Source organism: Ornithorhynchus anatinus, chromosome 5 (genome assembly GCF_004115215.2).
Source record: "Ornithorhynchus anatinus isolate Pmale09 chromosome 5, mOrnAna1.pri.v4, whole genome shotgun sequence".
NCBI lineage: Eukaryota > Metazoa > Chordata > Mammalia > Monotremata > Ornithorhynchidae > Ornithorhynchus > Ornithorhynchus anatinus.
This window is the reverse complement of record NC_041732.1, coordinates 26,959,622-26,978,785: the sequence shown is the minus strand read 5'-3', so window position 1 is coordinate 26,978,785 and position 19,164 is coordinate 26,959,622.

The following is a 19,164-nucleotide window of genomic DNA, read 5'->3' as shown; positions in this document are numbered from 1 at the left end:
TTTATGAGTATTTACTGTGTGCAAAATACTGTACTAAGTGCTTGGGAAAGTATAATGCAACAGATTTGGAGTATGTGATCCCTGACAACAAGGAGCTTACTAACTTTCGGAATAGGGCGAATAAAAAGAAATTACAGACAGGGGAACTAGTAGAGTATAATGATATTTACGTAAGTGCTATGGGTCTGGGTTGAGTACCACAGTATTTAAGGGATACAAAACTAAATGCATAATTGACGCAGAGAGGAGCAGGGCAGATAGGGGAAATGAGTTTAGTCAGAGAAGTCCTCTTGGAGGAGATGTGGTTTCTGGAGTATCTGAGGAGATGTGATTTTTGGAGTATTTTGAAAGTGGGGAGAATGATGAACTGTCAGATATTAAAGGGGAAGGAGTTGCAAGCCCAAGAGAGGATGTAGGCAAGGTTTTGGTGGTGGGATAGTTGAGATGGAGATATAGAGAGTAGATTGGGATTGGGTGGGTTGAGTTGTAGTAGGAGATCGATGAGGTAAGGTAGGAGGGAGATTGCTGATTGAGTGCCTTAATCCCATGGTAGGAAGTTTCTGTGTGATGCAGAGTTGGATGGAAAACCATTGGATGTTTTTGAAGAGTGGAACAAAATGGACTGAACAATTAAAAAAAATGATCTGGGCAGCAGGTTGAAGTAAGGACTTGAGTGGGAAGAGAGGCAGAAAGCAGGGAAGTCGGGGAGGAGCCTAATGCAGTAGTCAAGATGGGAGATGATATGTGCTTGGGTCAGCATGGTAGCAGTTTAAATGGAGAGAACAGAGTGGATTTTAGAAACACTACAAAGGTAGAACTGACAGGACTTCATGTCAGGTTGAATGTGGGGGTTGAATGAGAGATGAATTGAGGATAATGCCAATGTTACTGAAACAGGTGGTGCTACCTACAGTGATAGAAAAATCAGGGGGCTGCAGGTTGAAAGTGTCAGTAAATTCAAGTCTGGATAAACTTATGGACAAGAGGTCCATAATGCATTTTCTGAAAGAATGTTAAGGTGAAGAGAGAAAGGTTAGGGATATTTTATGATGCATTACTATCAGGATGGTTATCTGGGAGGACAACCATTACATTGTTCCTCCAAACATCCAGGGCCATAGTTGGAGACAAACACTGACTGGAGGTACCACTGATATGACCTAGTAGTGCTTATCTTCTTAAGGGAAAATTTAAACTTGAAGTGGAAGAGCTAGAGTAAATCCATGCTGAGAAACAAACATGTCATTCATTACTTTTCCCTGATGGATACAAAATATCTTCCCTAGAGAACCTTGCAATTTTATAACCAGGTATTTTTCCTCCCAAATCTACATTTTTAATTCAAGCACTAAATAGTAAATGATTTAATCTTAGGGAACTCTTTCAGGTTGAATTTCAAATCTTTAGCAATTAGGGAGGTGCTAGAGGTACAAGCTGAGTATGGTTCAAAGGTCAACAGGAAATACTGGAGTTTGCCTCAGCATGAATTCATCAAAAAAGGAAATCTAAGGGCAAAGTGGGTGTCAGTGGCCTAGGAGGATTGAAATGGGATCCTCTGAGGAATGAAGTGTGCCCTATTGGTCAATTTTATGTTATTGAGATATGTTGGGCCCCAAATGCCTTTCTCAAAACCTTTGAACTTATATAGCTTTTTTGCAATTGCAACACCAGCACCTAGTGTGCACTATGTACAGTAGGGGACTACGTTAAAACTTTAATTTCAGGGTCTGATATCAGAAAGGCCAAGGAAAAGTAACTATAAGAAAAGAAGAGAAATCTTATGAAATAAAAGTACTGTATATTTGAAAGGAGTGAGAAATCTACATTTCAATGAAAACACTTTCAAGCCATTTCAAATAAGAGTCTGAGAGAAATAATTATAAAGTTTGGAAAGAAAGGATCTCAGCTTTGATCTGCTTTTCTTCAGTAAAGCAATTAAAATAAGCAATTTTTCAAATACTAAGCAGAAAATTACTAATGGCTAAACCCAAAAGCTTTCATTTGCTTCTTGAAGCTTTAATTCTTCTAAAAGGAAGACAAAAAATGTTAAGGTGGTTTTCCAGATAGATGAATACATAAAGCAATCACTGGTTGGATGTCATAAAAACTACAGCAGCATAGAATAGCTGAGATTAAGAGTCAGATTTAAATCATGCAACAGTCCAGTTAATATCAATGTCTAATTAAGAAATGCATAAGAAGTCTGTAATGTTGATTTGATGGAGAAAAGCTCTAATAAGATTCTATTGGAATTTTCCATTTCAATTGTTGTTTCAGACTTTTAATAGCTATAACCTACACAGTACTTGATATTCACAGGCACAGTCCTGGGATGTAAATCAGGCCACATAGCAGAGCATAGGTAGACAAATTATTTTGTCCAGAGGATAGACTAGAAACAAAAATTGTAACTCAACATGAAGCTTGTTATCATAATGAAGACTGAAACAAGGACTCCAGTTTAAGGTGCTTCCAACTTTTCACTTTTTTAATTTTTTTAAATTCTCAAAATGCATATACACAGTGGAAAAGAAAATAGTTTTTGTTAGTCACCGACATTACTAAGTTGCAAGTGATTCCTTGTAGTTATTGTATTCATTTTAAGCTATGTTAATTTTAATTTCCTCCTTAAAAATAGTAATAATAATTTTGGTGTTTGTTAAACACTTACTATGTGCCAAGTACCGTACTAAGTGCTGGGACAAATACAAGATAATCAGGCCGGACACATTCCCTGTTCCATATGGGGCTCATGACAAGGAGGGAGAATAGGTATTTAATCCTTATTTGACAGATGAGGAAACTGGGGCACAGAGAAGTTAAGTGACTTGCCCAGTGTCACACAACAGGCAAATGGTGGAGTCAGGATTAGAACCCTGGTCTCATTACTTCCAGGCCTATGCTCTCTCCACAGAGTCGTGCTGCTTCTGTCAATGGAGACAGTATGGGACATTCCAAACAAGGATGAGGCAGTTATTTTGTTGCTCTTCATGAGAGATTCAAATCTTAAACCACTACTGTTCTGCACATTACTAGTGAATCAAATTAGTTAAAGCTTGAAGTGCAAATGCATAAATTTTGTTTTCAATCATCCCAGGAAAAAGGTTAGTCCCATAATAAACCAGTAGTACTTTACCATTATTTTAGTACTGGTTAAGAAGGAATTACATCAGAATTTTCAAACACAAAATAACCTTAATGGCACCAGGAGGAAATTCACAAAGGAGTTATACAGGGAGCTGGTAGAGCCCAATATAATACAGTTCATTCACAAAATAAAAGAAGGCAAACTATTCTATCTGTATGGATTTTGCTTTCTGACATTACTTTCAGTTCAGGAACCTTTCTGAATTATATTACCTCACCATAAGCCTATCCTCTATTTAAGGATAATGATGATGATGATTATGGCGATAATGATGATGGTGATGATGATGTAAAAGGAGTGTTCCATCAAAAACAACTGATGAAACTGGGTCCTGAGGCTTTAGTGTAGAGAATCGATGCAGAGGAAGCAATATGGTGATAATGGTTTTGTAGTTCCTTGGGAAGTGTTAGCAAAGGTCTCTTAGAGAAGCAGTTTTACTTAGTGGAAGGAGCATGGGTTTGGGAGTCAGAGGACGTAGGTTCTAATACCGGCTCCCCCACATGTCTGCTGTGTGACCTTGAGCAAGCCATTCAACATCTCTGTGCCTCAGTTACCTCATCCATAAAATGGGGATTAAGACTTTGAGCCCCATGTGGGACAACCTGATTACCTTGTATCTATCTCAGCGCTTAGAACAGTGCTTTGCACACAGTAAGTGCTTAACAAATACTATTATTATTATTATTATTATCTGAAGAACTCATTGCTGGTTGGTGACCATGGCTTGGTTTGTACCAATTCTGTGCCCTAGCACCATAAATGAGAGGTAGTTGCCTTGTTGCCTAGTCTATGCACTTTGGGCATTTGGTATTTACCCCACCTTCAGCACTTAAATACATATCTATAAATTATAGGTTATGAATTATTTATATTAGTGTATAATTTAGATTGTAGATTTAGATTGTAAGCTTGTTGTGGACAGGGAAGGCATCTACCAACAATGTTGTACTGCACTTTTTCTAACTGTGGGTGTCCCTCATGGTTCGGTTCTGGGTCCCCTTCTATTCTCCATCTACACCCACATCCTTGAAGAACTCATTTGTTCCCATGGCTTGAACTACCACCTCGATGCAGATAATTCCCAAGCCTACATCTCCAGCCCTGATCTCTTTCCCTCTGTGCAGTTTCACATTTCCTCCTGCCTTTATGACATCTCTACTTGGATGTCCTGCTTTCTCCTCAAACTTAACATGTCCAAAACAGAACCCTTTACCTTCCCACGCAAATGCTGTACTCCCCCTGACTTTCCCATCACTGTAGACCTCACTGCCATCCTTCCTGTCTCACAAGCTTGTAGTCTTGATCCTTGACTCATCGCTCTCATTCGACTCGCATATTCAGTCTATCACTGAATCTGGTCAGTTCAAGCTTCACAACATTGCTAAATTCTATCCTTCCCTCTCCATTCAAACTGCTACCAAGTATTTATCCTATCCCACTTTGATTACTGTATCAGCCTCCTTGCTGACCTCCCTGCCTCCTGTTTCTCCCCTCTCTGGTCCATACTTCAGTCTGTTGCCCAGATCATTTTTCTACAGAAAAGTTTAGGACAATGTATCCCCACTCCTCAAGAACCTCCACTGGCTGTTTGCCCATACACCTCCGCATCAAACACAAACTCCTCACCAGAGAAAGCAGCATGGCTTATTGGAAAGAGCACGGGCTTGGGAGTCAGAGGTCATGGGTTCTAATCCAGATCTATCACTTGTCAGCTGTGTGACTTTAGGCAAGTCACTTAACTTCTCTATGCCTCAGTTCCCTCATCCATAAAATGGGGATTAAGACTGTGAGTTCCACGTGGGGCAATCTGATCACCTTGTATCCCCACCCAGAGCTTAGAACAGTGCTTTGCACATAGTAAGCGCTTAACAAATACCATTATTATCATTACTATTATTGCTTTTAAAGCACTCAATCACTTTGCCCCATCCTACCTCAACCCACCACTCTCCTACTACAACTCAGCCCCCACACTTCACTCCTTTAATGCCAACCTACTCACTATACCTTGATCTTCTCTGTCTCACCATCGACCTCTCGCCCACATCCTGCTTCTGGACTGGAACTCCCTCCTTTTTCATATCTGACAGACAATTACTCTCCCTACCTTCAAAGTCTTATTGAAGGCACATCTCCTCCAAGAGGCCTTCCCCAACTATGCTTCCTTCCTTCTGTGTCATCCTATCTTGCCCTTTATCTGTGTCATCTGACTTGCCCCCTTTATAATAATAATAATAATGTTGGTATTTGTTAAGTGCTTACTATGTGCAGAGCACTGTTCTAAGCGCTGGGGTAGATACAGGGTAATCAGGTTGTCCCACGTGAGGCTCACAGTCTTAATCCCCATTTTACAGATGAGGTAACTGAGGCACAGAGAAGTTAAGTGACTTGCCCACAGTCAGCTGACAAGTGGCAGAGCCAGGATTTGAACCCATGACCTCTGACTCCCAAGTCTGTGCTCTTTCCACTGAGCCACGCAGCTTTATTCACTATCCTGTCCCCAGCCACCCAGCACTTATGTACAAATCCATAATTTATTTATTTATATTAATGTCTGTCTCCCCCTCTAGACTGTAAGCTCACTGTGGGCAGGGAATGTGTCTGCTAATTTTATTGTATTCATTCATTCATTCAATAGTATTTATTGAGCGCTTACTATGTGCAGAGCACTGTACTAAGCGCTTGGGATGAACAAGTCGGCAACAGATAGAGACAGTCCCTGCCGTTTGACGGGCTTACAGTCTAATCGGGGGAGACGGACAGACGAGAACAATGGCACTAAACAGCGTCAAGAGGAAGAACATCTCGTAAAAACAATGGCAACTAAATAGAATCAAGGCGATGTACAATTCATTAACAAAATAAATAGGGTAACGAAAATATATACAGTTGAGCGGACGAGTACAGTGCTGTGGGGATGGGAAGGGAGAGGTGGAGGAGCAGAGGGAAAAGGGGAAAATGAGGCTTTAGCTGCGGAGAGGTAAAGGGGGGATGGCAGAGGGAGTAGAGGGGGAAGAGGAGCTCAGTCTGGGAACGCCTCTTGGAGGAGGTGATTTTTAAGTAAGGTTTTGAAGAGGGAAAGAGAATCAGTTTGGCGGAGGTGAGGAGGGAGGGCGTTCCAGGACCGTGGGAGGACGTGACCCAGGGGTCGACGGCGGGATAGGCGAGACCGAGGGACGGTGAGGAGGTGGGCGGCAGAGGAGCGGAGCATGCGGGGTGGGCGGTAGAAAGAGAGAAGGGAGGAGAGGTAGGAAGGGGCAAAGTGATGGAGAGCCTCGAAGCCTAGAGTGAGGAGTTTTTGTTTGGAGCGGAGGTTGATAGGCAACCACTGGAGTTGTTTAAGAAGGGGAGTGACATGCCCAGATCGTTTCTGCAGGAAGATGAGCCGGGCAGCAGAGTGAAGAATAGACCGGAGCGGGGCGAGAGAGGAGAAAGGGAGGTCAGAGAGAACGCTGACACAGTAGTCTAGCCGGGATATAACGAGAGCCCGTAATAGTAAGGTAGCCGTCTGGGTAGAGAGGAAAGGGCGGATCTTGGCGATATTGTAGAGGTGAAACCGGCAGGTCTTGGTAACGGATAGGATGTGTGGGGTGAACGAGAGGGACGAGTTCAAGGATGACACCGAGATTGCGGGGCTGGGGACGGGAAGGATGGTCGTGCCATCCACGGTGATAGAGAAGTCTGGGAGCGGACGGGTTTGGGAGGGAAGATGAGGAGTCAGTCTTGCTCATGTTGAGTTTAGGGTGGCGGGCCGACATCCAGGGTGGAGACGTCCCGGAGGCAGGAGGAGATGCGAGCCTGAGGGAGGGGAGAGGACAGGGGCGGAGATGTAGATCTTCGTGTCATCTGCGTAGAGATGGTAGTCAAAGCCGTGAGAGCGGATGAGTTCACCGAGGGAGTGAGTGTAAATGGAGAACAGAAGAGGGCCAAAACTGACCCTTGAGGAACTCCAACAGTTAAAGGATGGGAGGGGAGGGAGGCTCCAGCGTAGGAGACCGAGAATGACCGGCCAGAGAGGTAAGAGGAGAACCAGGAGAGGACGGAGTCCGTGAAGCCAAAGTGAAGATAAGTATGGAGGAGGAGGGGATGGTCGACAGTGTCAAAGGCAGCAGAGAGTCAAGGAGGATTAGAAATGGAGTTAGGAGCCATTGGATTTGGCAAGAAGGAGGTCATGGGTGACCTTAGAGAGAGCAGTCTCGTAGAGTGGAGGGGACGGAAGCCAGATCGGAGGGGGTCTAGGAGAGAATGGGAGTTAAGGAATTCTAGGCATCGATTGTAGACGAACTCGTTCTAAGGATTTTGGGAAAAGGAAGGGTAGTAGGGAGATAGGACGATAACTGGAGGGGGAAGTGGGGTTCAAGAGTGGGTTTTTTTAGGATGGGGGAGACGTGGGCATGTTTGAAGGCAGAGGGGAAGGGAGCCCTTGGAGATTGAGTGGTTAAAAATAGAAGTTAGGAAGGGAGGAGGGCAGGGGCGATGGTTTTAAGAAGGTGAGAGGAATGGGGTCCGAGGCGCAGGTGGAGGGGGTGGCATTGCGAGGAGGGAGGAGATCTCCTCTGAGGATACTGCAGGGGAAGGATGGAAAGTAGGGGAGGGGGTTGGTGGGGGGGGAGGGAGAGGCGGAGGGTGACTTTGGGGAGCTCAGACCTGATCGTGTTGATTTTCGTGAGGAAATAGGTGTATTGTACTCTCCCAAGCCCAAGCCCTCTGCACATAAGTAAGGGCTCAATAAGTACTATTGTTTGATTGACCTGAATGACTGTCCACCTAAACAGAATGTCTTAGTTCTTTCTTTTGTCATAATCCTTCACCTTCTGTAGTATAACCCCAGTATAGTATGGTTTCTAGTTGCAGAACCAGGTCCTAGAAGCTATGTCTCCTGAAATCCAAAAGACCAACTGAACCAACTTTCCAATAAAATTAAGGAAACACATTGAAACAAAAGAAAAGTAATACATACTAGTTGAAAGTATTGTAATTTAAAATCATCACGGCTTAAGATTTCACTAATTTAAAGCACTATGTCTCAAACAATTTCTTTTCCAGTGCAAATATGATAAAATAAAGCACAGCGAAAAGAATCACCTTTTTAAATTAAATTATTGCCACTTAAGAAGCTTCAGATGATATGTGATATGGACCTTTGGACATTCATTCATTCATTCAATAGTATTTATGAGCGCTTACTATGTGCGGAGCACTGTACTAAAGCGCTTGGGATGAACAAGTCGGCATTTGATATTCACCCCTCTCCCAACCCCACAGCAGTTATGTACATAACTTTAAATTATATATTATAAATTATTTATTCATATCATTGTCTGTCTCCTCCTCTAGACTGTTAAACTTCATTTATGAGCAGGGAGTATGTCTGGTAAATCTGTTGTATTGTAACAATAATAATAATAATAATAATGATAATAATGATAATAATAATGATGGTATTTGTTAAGAGCTTACTATGTGCCAGGCACTGTACTAAACACTGGGGTGGATACAAGCAAATTGAGTTGGACACAATCCCTGTCCCATGTGAGGCTTACAGTTTCAATCCTCATTTTACAGATGAGGTAACTGAGGCCCAGAGAAGTGAAGTGACTTGCCCAAAGTCACACAGCAGACAAATGGCAGAGCCAGGATTAGAATCCTTTTACTCTCCCAAATGCTTAGTACAGTGTTCTGCATAAAGTGCTCAAAAAGTATGATTGATTGAAAATCATTTCTGAATGGAAACATATTTTCAGGTGCCTTTTAACATGGTGCTACAATTACCTGTTTATATATATAAAATGATGATAAATACTAAGAACAGATTTTCAAACTAATTTTTCATGTATCCCAGGAACAGAGGTTATTTAGCATTAGTTTGAAAGGTGAATTCTCCTTTCTCTTCCTTTCTTATCTTTATAGTCCTTACTGCTCAACCCAGTACATATCAGCAAAATAAATGGATATGGTCACTGCTCTGAATTTATGGTTACCTGAGCATATTCACTGCTTGGTTTCTATCAGTGATCATTTGGAGTAGAAAACACAAATGGGTTCATATTCCCAATGCAAATTATAGAATAGGGTGGAAATCAGGCAATGGTATTTGACTATTAGAAACATGGTTGGGGCATTAATTGCTGGGCATGTGCTTTTGTCAGAATTCCAAAGAGTTTACTGTTTTCCATAAGAGCCCAATTAGGTTTTGCCTAAATTGCTGGAGCAGTTGGCATGGTGTTCTGGAGAACAGTGCATATTACCTTGACAGTTTAGGAGTCAGCCAAAATTTAAGGGTCAGTGAGATAAAAAGGGGTAATGAATCTACAATTATTTATATTCTCTTCTCTGGATGGAGAGACTGAGGGGTTACTTATTAGAGTTTTCTAATTTTCTTCTAGATAGTTGGATGATGAAAGGTAGCCAGCTGTTCAGTCAACTGCATGAAAGATAGGGACCAAGGAAATGGTTTTGGCAACAGCAGCAGAGATGTAGATTAGATATTAGGGAGAATTTATCTTTTGTGGGGGTGCTTCAACATTGGAATAGGCTTCCATTAGTGACAATAATAATAATAATGTTGGTATTTGTTAAGTGCTTACTATGTGGCCGAGGCACTGTTCTAAGCGCTGGGGTAGACATAGGGGAATCAGGTTGTCCCACGTGGGGCTCACAGTCTTAATCCCCATTTTACAGATGAGGGAACTGAGGCACAGAGAAGTTAAGTGACTTGCCCACAGTCACACAGCCGACAAGTGGCAGAGCTGGGATTCGAACTCATGAGCCCTGACTCCAAAGTCCATGCTCTTTCCACTGAGCCACGCTGCTTCTATGGAAACTCCTTCTCTGGAGGTCATTTAAAAACAGGAGGATTTATCTTCTTGGAATGACCTTATGTGGGGTCTTGCTTGAAGGCAGGGATAGACACAGTGACCTGTTGATATTCCTTTCAGCTAGCTGATTCTAAGATTTAATACGAGCAAAGATTTGGAAAATCCTTAAGACAACCCTTAGTTAGAGGCAAGTGGAATTTAGGTGGTTTGTCTGCTTACCTAAAATTACCAAATGCTCTGATGAAGTTTCCTTTTCGGGGAGAATGGCAAGTTAATATTTAGGTTATTTGAGGAGGGGGAAATCTTGATTCCATGACAAGTCAATGCTTAGTTTACGTGTATTTTTATTTTGTTTTCCTCCAATTCATTGAACAAAGCTATCAAACAAAAAGAGGATTTCCAAACACTATGGGAACTTAAAATGTGGTGTTTTCATAGCTCTAATTACAACTCTTGCTACCAATTGCATTCAGCCTAAATTTTACACACACATTTAAGTTCACTTCTTTATAGGGCATAATTCAGTTCATTTGTATGATAAATACCCTAACTCAATTTCTAAGCCAGCCACCAAATGTTTGTATTTAGTGTGTAAGAGAAAATAAATATACTCATTTCCTATTTAAAAGCCTGGTCTCAAGGCTGAAAAAATCAGTTTGTATTTTTGTGAAATTTCTGTGAGGGTGAAATACTGTAGTGAACTGAAAATGAAAAGCTTGGAAACTGGATAAGTCAAAGGTATTGAGCTTGAATTTAATGTAAAGTCTTATGATTACCATGTCATTGAGAGACATTCAAGCTTATTGTTAAATTGATGATACCATTTGACATTTTTGAGTCACTATGACATCATTAAAAGAGGGAAAACAAACTTGATGATTCCCTATAAATTCTTCTTATACTACTAACAAAAACAATCTTAAAGAATTCTTTAGCCATTGGAAAAAAAGAAGAGATCCTCCCCATAGACTGGTTTTTAGGTGGCTAAAACAACGCTGATTGAGCCCTGTAGGAAGAAATACTCAAAATTGACTGGAACAAGATGAAAACCACTCTCAGCACTGTCCATTTGTGATGGAGAAAGAGTGCTTTCTGGATTGGACATTTCAATTTCTGGATTACCAATGCAGCAGCCTTTTATAAACACAAAATTAATTTCAAAAGGTTGAAATGCTCTTTTTCTTCCTTCCCTCCCACAAAACCCAGGCTTTGTAGTACTCCTGAAAAGCTGTAGAAACCAAATGTTCCTGCTCAGAATATCCCTTTCACAGCTCAGACGATATGCCTCATTGTATTACACCTCCCATGCTTTGTGGTCAGATGAGAGGTGTGTTATTCCACATGACTCCACGTTTCAAGAAAAAAAGAAAAAGAAAAACAAAAACATATAATAGCCTTACCAGTTCCAGTTTCCCCTGGGAATACTCATGTTTGCAGTTTTACGTTGTAATCTCCAGCAGGTTGCTATTATGTGATCCCAGTCCGGCAAGCAGAATGAGACAAAATTGCTCATTTCCATTGGTGACTTTTCTTAGCCAAGAGGGTAGCTCTAAGGCATGAAGCTGTAGGTGGAGAATTTTCCGAACGAACTGTCTATTAGAAACTAAGAAAGATTTGGAAAGTCTGTGAGAAGGAGATGTTCCTGAAGAGATGAAGTCCCTTCACTGAGAAGCAGTGTGGCTCAGTTGAAAGATCACGGGCCTTGGAGTCAGAAGTCATGGGTTCGAATCCAGGCTCTGCCACTTGTCAGCTGTGTGACTGTGGGCAAGTCACTTAACTTCTCTGTGCCTCAGTTACCTCATCTGTAAAATGGGGATTAAGACTGTGAGCCCCATGTGGGACAACCTGATTCCCCTGTGTCTACCCCAGCACTTACAACAGTGCTCTGCACATAGTAAGCGCTTAACAAATACCAACATTATTATTATTACAGTTCATGATTTGTAATTTATTTATCTATGATCAGAAAATTATGCAGAAATACTTAAATGAATCCAAATAATTAGTATTCATTTATACTCATATATAAAATAATAATTCTATTTAGAGAATGTTAAGCCTGTATCCAATTAGAAGCATGGAAGGTCTGAGGTAAGAATTCCAAAGTCTTCTTTGAGAGTTGTAGTATGAACTTTTTTAGTTTATAATAATAATAATTATAAATGTGGCATTTGTTAAGCACTTACTATGTCCCAGACACTGTACTAAGCAGTGGGATGGCTACAAGCAAACTGGGTTGGACACAGTCCCTGTCCCACATGGGGCTCACAGTCTCAATTTCCATTTTACAGATGAGGGAACCAAGGCACAGAGAAATAAAGTGACTGGTCCAAGATTGAGACACTGAAATGAATCCCTAAAAATTGACTGCCTTATCTAACTAGTTTCAACAAAGGATTGCGATTTGTCAGCGCTTGGGAGAATAATACACAACAATATAACAGACACGTTCCCTGCCTACAGTGGGCTTACAGTCTAGAGAGAATGCATTCACTCTTGAAACAAACTACCACCTCTATGCGGATGACTCTCAAATCAACTTTTACTAGTCCTCACTCTTCACCTTCTCTGTAATTTCAATCAATCAATCAATTAATCAATTAATTATATCTATTGAGTACTTACTGTGTGCAGAGCACTATACTAAGCTCTTGGGAGAGGACAATTTAGCAGAGTTGGTAGACTTGCTCCCTGCTCACAATGAGTTTACTATCTAGAGGGGAAGATGGACATTAATATAAATAAATAAATTATGGTTATAAGGCTGAGGGAGAGGAGAATAAAGGATGCAAATTCAAGTGCAAAGGCGACAAAGGAATGAGTTGGAGAAGAGGAAATAAGGGCTTAGTCAGGGAAGGTCTTTTGGAGATGTGCTTTTAATAAGGCTTTGAAGGTGGGGAGAGAGGTAATTATTGCTGGTTATGATACTGGCACTGCTATGATGAGTCTTACAAGACCACTATGGGAAATTTCTTTCTCCTTATTGCTGTCACCAGTCTAGGTGAATAGGCACTGATGCATTGTTGGTTATGAAGGGTGGTACAAAATCTCACATTTTTCACTACCTCCAGGACATCCCTATATGGAGTTCTAGTTGGTACCTCAAGCTCATCAATCCAAAGCTGAACTACTCATCCTTCCTCCCAAATCCTCTTCTTCTCCTAACTTCCCATCACTGTTTATAACACCAACATCCTATAGATTGTAAGCTCCTTGTGGACAGGGATTGGGTACAAATACAACTGCATTGTACTATACTATACTGTACAGTACTATATTGTGCTGTATTTTCCCTAGTATTTAGTACAGTGCTCTGCTCACAGTAAAGCACTCAATTAATACTAGAGATTGATTTTCCTTGTCTCTCCAGCCTTAAAAATATCCCTGATTCCTCTATCTCTTTCCATCTCCAAATTCAGTCACCAATCTTGATGGTATCTTTCTTAACGTCTCCAGAATCTGTCCTTTCCTTTCTATTCAAACCGCCACCACATTGGTTCAAGCATTTCTCACATCAAGACTTGTCTACTGCATCAGTCTCCTTGCAGACTCTTTTTATTGGTATTTGTTAAGGGCTTACTGTACTAAGCATTTGTTAAAGCACTGTACTAAGTGCTGGGATAGATACAAGCTAGTCAGGTTGGACACAGTCCCTGTCCCACATGGGGCTCACACTTTTAATCCCCATTTTAGAGATGAGGTAACTGAGGCACAGAGAAGTGAAGTGACTTCCCCAAGGTCACACAGCAGACAAGTGGCAGAGCTGGGATTAGAACCCAGGACCTCCTGACTACCAGGCCTGTGTTCTAACCACTAGTAACGCTGCTTTTCACAGACTTCCCAGTTTCTAGCCTATTCCTTCTGCAGTTAATATTTCACTTTGTTGGTTGGATCATTTTTCTGAAACATTGTTTGGTGCACCGGTTTCCCTACTCCTCAAAGACCTCCAGTGGTTTCCCATTCCTCTTCACATCAATTAGAAATTCTTGACCATTGGCTTCAAGGCACATCCCTACTCTTCCTTTTCCCTCTCCCACTATAACTCAGCTCACAAGCTTCATTCCTCTCAAGTCAGTCTCCTCACTTATGTCTCTTTCTCGGCCCTCTAACTGCTGACCTTTTGCTCACACCCTCCCCTTGGCCTGTAACTGTCTACCCCTTCACATCCAGCAGATAACTGCTCTCCCCATCTTCAAAGCACTTCTGAAATCGCAACTCCAAGAGGCTTCCCCTGACTAATCTTTCATTTCCCCACCCAAATTTCCCCTGTACTGCTATTTCAGCACCTAAACACTTGGGTGCTCATCTCTTCCTTCTCCCTTTACCCTAGCAGTTACTTACAAATCTTTACATTTTGTTGCTTCCCCTACCTGTAATTTATTTTAGTGTCTGTCTCTCCTGTAGGTTGTAAACTCCTTGATAGCACTGATCTATTGTACTCCCTCAAGGCCTAACAGTACAGTGCTCTACAGTGAGTAACTGCTCAATAAATACTATTGATCACTACTCCCTTAATTAAGATATTTTTTCCTTTTCTGAATGAAGGCTCCTAGAGGTAAGCTTCACAATCAGGTAATTGGTCATATTAGATAAGTCATTTTAGATCTTTCAAATCTACCCAGGGGCATTAATAAATAGTGTTTTCAGTTTACCTCAAAAATGGGTGTCATCTGCCACAATCATCATCACAGCAATAGTAATAATAATTATGGTATTTATTGAGTGCTTTTAAGACACAAGGCACTATGCTAACCACTGGAGTGCATACAGTATTATTTGACTAGAAACAGCCCCTGTCTCACACTGGGATCACAATCTAAGAGGGAGGGAGAGCAGGTACCATTTTTCTGAGGTTCAGAGCAATAAAGTGAATTGCCCAAGGTCACATAGAGGCAAAACTGATTCTAGAACTCAAGTCACCTATTCTGTACTCTTTTCACTAGTCCACACTGACTTCCAATGTATCAGTGCCTATTCACATAGATAAGTGACACCAATAAGGAGAAAGTTCCCATAGTGGTCTTGTAAGACTCATCATAGCAGTACCGGTATCTGACAAGCATCTCTTGTGGGATTTTTCAGGGCAATGATTCTGAAATGTGGAGAAAAATCACTGGACAACATGGGATTGATAAAATAAACTGCTCAGTAAATGTGTTAAACATAAGCTTGAAATCACCAACACAGTTTTTTACTTAACATACAAGAGAAAGACAGTGTGTATGCATCCAAGACCTGAGCAGAGGCAACTTATTGATTATATTATTTCCTGAAAGAGATTCACGGAAGATGTTCATATTACTGCTGCTGTGTGTGTCAGTGAGTGCTGGACCTACCACTGTCTGAAACTTTCACTAATTATAAACCATTCAGATTGTTTAATGTCCAACTTCCAAAGAAGTAAGATAGATTCAATAAATTCTGAGACACATCAAAGCAGTCTTATTAGTGCAGGGAACCTCATCTCCTCTTAATAATGTGAATAATGAATGTTTATTGAAAATAAAAATTGAATATTAATGTCTGTCTCCCCCTGTAGACTGTGAGCTCTCTGTGGGCAGGAATGCATCTGTTTGTTGTACTCTCCCAAGCCCTTAGTACAGTGTTTTGCACACAGTAAGCACTTAATAAATGCAGTTGAATGAATGAATGAATAATGATTGGATACTTTTACAGGTTATTTTCTACCAGACAGCCTTGTGGGTGCTGTAGATGTTGAAGATGAAAACACCAGATGGGGTTTGATGAGAGGTATTTTCAGTGAAACAAACATGAGTAGAGGTGTAAAAAACTCCCACCCTGAAAAAGGGAGGCACACGGAAGCCTTTACAGTAGTGGAAGTCAACCAGAACCCAAATGAAAGGTTCCAGGAAAACAACAAGAGCAGGAATGGATTTTCCAGTATGAATTATTTGGCAGCTCCGAGTCTCAGTTCCCCATGAGTACTGCAGGTTTCACGCTGACCAGCTAGTGAAACACAAAGCTGAAGGGAAGGACAGTGGCTCTAATGGAGCAAGAGCACTGCAGCGACCCCGGCATTGGCTCTAAACAGGGGCAGAGAGGGGCAGGCTCCCCCTCTGGATTGGGGGTGGGTGGGAGGGGTGTCCTCAGGATTACATGAAGGGAGTGAGCATTGTCAGGGGAGGGGCTGGAAGCACTGTATGGCACTTCTCCAGAATGATCCAAATTAGCCCAGTCATTCAGCCCCTGTCTAGCCTTTCAGGTATCAAGCCCATTACTGATCCTTGACTCCGCACTGTGTATATGCACAGTGTCAGAGATGGCGATATCTACGACGTAAATTGTAACAGCATCCTTAACAGATGTTCTTCAAGAGTGCAACCTCTGTTTCAAAGTAGAGCTGGATTTTTTTAGACTCACATGCTCCTCCCTTTGAGACTGTGCCTCAATTTCTCACTGTGACTTGATCTCATCTATCTCTCTGCTGAGCCCTCATCCACATCCTGCATCTGGCCTGGAATGCATTCCCTCCTCAAACCCGACAGACAATTACTCTCCCCCCTGTTTCAAAGCCTTACTGAAGGCATATCTCCTCCAAGAAGCCTTCCCTGACTAAGCCTCCCTTTCCTCTTCTCTCATGCTGCCTCACCCTGACTTGCTCCCTTTGCTCTTCCCCCCTTCCCAGCTCTATGGCACTTATGTACCTATCTGTAATTTATTTATATTAATGTCTGTCTTCCCCCACCTCTACACTTTAAGCTCTTTGTGGGCAGGAAATGTGTCTGTTATTGTTGTATTGTACTTTCCCAAGCACTTAGTATAATGCTCTGCACAAAGTTCCCAAAACACTCCAAAAGGGAAAGCAGGATAAAGAAGCTGGCCAGGACCTGGATGCTAAGTCTAGCCCTGGTGATCATGGCTGAAATAGGTTTCGAGACAGAATAATAGCTAAAATCCACACTTAATATTATAATTGGAGAGAACATAGATAGCCAAATGGAGAGTCACAGACTGATATTTGCAGTGTGGCTGAGGGGATGGAGCATGGGCCTGGGAGTTAGACGGACCAAGGTTCTAATCCCAACTATGCTGCTTGTCTGCTGTATGACCATGGGTAAATCACTTTACTTCTCTGTGACTCAGTTATCTATCTGTAAAATGGGATTAAGAATGTAAACCCCATGTGGGACAGGGACGGTGTCCAACCTGATTAACTTGTATCTACCCCAGTGCTTTGAACAGTGCTTGGGACATAGTAAGCCTTAACAAGTTCCATTATTATTACTACTACTATTATTATTATTATTATTACATCTGGTTTTTACTGAAAAAGTACAGAAAGATCTTTACCATATGCTCAGATTAAGGCATGCGAAGTGTGTGCACACTCAGACTAAGGCTTTTGTGCCCATCAGAGATGGAATCACAAATCCCAAAGAAAAATTCTTGTATTTCTGGTCTATTCTACTAGTTATTGATTAATCAGATAGAGGAAAACTCTCCACATCTCAGAGCAAAATTAAGAGCAGAAACCCACACAGGAAGACATCGAGAACAGGGGCCATCAATAGAGGGAGAATAGTTTAGCCTCTGAATAATCACTTCAAAACACTTATCTCCACTGCATCTTGCCCTATTTTCCACCTTAGCAATGAAGATGGACTTCTCCCAGCAAATTTCGATGGTCTATGGGAAAAATTGGCTTTTTAAAATCATTTCATTTTTCCCCTCTTTCCCTGCAACCTGCTTGCCAGCTTTCAAACAGACCTATTTGGGTGGTTTGAAAACACACCATTCTTAACCAAAAGATTGGCTTTTACTCAGCCAATTAGTACAGTTCAAGACTAGCTAATGAGTCTTAGGGGTAGGAAGGAAAAGGCTTTCCCTCAGCACCTGAAAGAGTCCAGTTTGTGCTTACATATTTCCTTTTCTTTGTCTATTTTTATGGAATCTTTATAGGTCTAATTCCAGATTTTGCATTCAAATTTTCCTTTCCTCTTTTTCTCTGACTACCCAGATCTGGATTTGACCTTTTGAAAGTGAGGTAAATATCAATTTATTTTTTTTTTGTAAAAACCCAGCCTTGCAAAAAGAAAGAAGCAGAATGGCCCAGGAAATAGAGCATTGGCCTGGGAGTCAGAGGAATTAGGTTTGAATTCTGGCTCTACCACATGCCTGTTGTGTGACTTTGGGCAAATCACTTTACTTTTCTGTGTCTCAGTTACCTCATTTTTAAAATGGAGATCCAATACCTATTCTCCTTCCTACTTAGAATGTGAGCCCTATGTAGTCTAGGGACTGTTTTTGACATGATTATCCTGTATCAGCACTTAGAACAGTGCTTGATACATAGTAAGCACTTAATAAATACCACAATTATTATTATTACTATAATTATTCTTATGTGAAGTAGAAAAGGAATAATTAGAAGATGAGGCAATAATTTGCCTATATAATTTCCCTAAAGCATTATACCAGCTTTGGAGTTTAAAGTGCTCACAACTGGCATAGCATGGTCTAGTGGGAAGAACACAGGCCTGGGAGTCATCAGACTTTCTGGGTTCTAATGCCGGTTTTGCCACTTACTTCTGTGTGATCTTGTGCAAGTCACTTGACTTCTCTGTGCCCAGTTCCCTTATCTGCAAAATGGGGATTCAATATATATTCTTCTTCCTACTTAGACTGTGAGCCCCATTTGGGGCCTCATTATCTTGTATCTGCCCAGTGCTTAGTACAGTGTTTGACATTAAATAAGTGCATAACAAATATCACTATTATTATTATTATTATGTGACTAATAAGTGATAGCATGTCTCCATTTTGGAAAAACGTTTCACTATTTTGGAGGAAAGTGTCACTACCCTGGTTTTCTTAAACTTGATTTAAAAAGTTTAAAACCATCTAACCCCACTTCTCAATATTCAGGAACCTATATTCAGGTCAAGAATATAGGAATTCCACATCAATAAACCACTGGTCCATCGACACGGAGAACTTGCCTTTGGCAATAGCCTTTACCTAATGTTACAGAGGAAGGTAAAAATAAAAACCATAATGCACCTGGTCAATTATGCAATGCTATACTGGGGGAAAAATTCCATCCTAACCCCAGCTGGTGATCAGTTTATGCCCTGAAGCATGGGGAGTGATATGCCTTGTAACTTTTTAACCTAGTTAGTGTAATGGCCAATGTTATTTCTATTCATATAAATGTCTAATCCTTTTTTGAATCTTGCT